The 1,263-nt window shown below is 43.2% G+C and overlaps 1 non-coding gene across 1 annotated transcript; it reads left to right on the forward strand.

Moving 5' to 3' along the window:
• The first annotated feature begins 558 nt into the window (after positions 1 to 558).
• Positions 559 to 665, forward strand: LOC141669781 (small nucleolar RNA R71). Its single transcript, XR_012554041.1, has one exon. It is a non-coding gene; the product is annotated as a small nucleolar RNA R71 (small nucleolar RNA).
• The last annotated feature ends 598 nt before the right edge of the window (positions 666 to 1,263 follow it).

Raw genomic sequence — 1,263 nt, forward strand, 5'->3', positions numbered from 1 at the left:
GAGCACGATATTGGCTATTTGACCGATTTGATTCTCCAAGTTCTTGATAAAAATAGCCTGACTTTTGCACAACAGCTTTAGCTCCTCAAAATCAGCACTAGAAGGTGGAGCAGCACCTCCTTGTTGAGGATATGATTGCCTTTGAGCATATTGTTGAGGTTGCTAGAATCCAGGTGGATTAAACTGTTTACTTACAGCTTGCTGATATGGCTGCCGAACAACATTCTGATTGTTGCTCCAGCTGAAATTGGGATGATTTCACAGAAAATAGCTATCTGATTGACTCCATAGTTGGCTAAAGAATCGACCTTCATAGACAGCGCTTGGAGCTGCGCTGCAATAGCTGTAGCTGCATCAACTTCCAGAATACCTACTACCTTCCCAGGCATCATCCTTTGAGTTGGGTTTTAATGCTCATTTGCAGCCATAGTTTCAATGAGATTATAGGCCTCAGTATAGCTTTTGGCCTACAAGGCGCCTCCAGCAGCTGCATCGAGCATGGGCCGAGATTGGGGCCCCAAACCATTGTAGAACCCAGTTATTACCATCCAGTCAGGCACACCATGATGTGGACACTTTCTCAACATCTCCTTATAGCACTCCCAAGCTTCGCACATAGATTCTGTTGGTTGCTGCGCAAACTGAGTAAGAGCACTCCTCATAGTTGCAGTCTTGGCCATTGGATAGAACTTCACCAGAAACTTTTGTACAAGATCTTCCCAAGTAGTGATGGACTCAGCTGGTAAAGAATGTAACCAGTCCTTAACTTTATCCCCCAGAGAGAATGGGAAAAGCCTCAGCTTGATAGCCTCATCCGTAACACCATTATATTTGAAAGTACTGCAGATCTCGACAAAATTCCTAATATGCATGTTGGGAACTTCAATCGTGGCACCTCCGAAAGAAACAGAATTCTGCACCATCTGAATAGTGCCCGACCTGATTTCAAAAGTATTGGCCTGAATAGCCGGATGAATGATGCTTGACTGAATGTCATCAATTTTAGGCCGAGAAAAATCCATAAGAGCTGGATCTGCTGGAACTATACGATCACCCATGATTACCGGTTCTTTCTTTTTACTCTCTTTATCTGAATCTTCAAAATCTAACTTCTTCGGAATGTCAACAAGTGAATCTGTCTCCTCAGCCGTATCTAGAGTCCTCTTGCGAGTGCGAAAACGTGTTTGCATAAATGCTCGCTAGAGTACCTGAAACACAACCGAAAACAATAAGTAACAAGTCTTAATCAATGAGTCCTAATGA

Source organism: Apium graveolens, chromosome 6 (genome assembly GCF_009905375.1).
Source record: "Apium graveolens cultivar Ventura chromosome 6, ASM990537v1, whole genome shotgun sequence".
NCBI lineage: Eukaryota > Viridiplantae > Streptophyta > Magnoliopsida > Apiales > Apiaceae > Apium > Apium graveolens.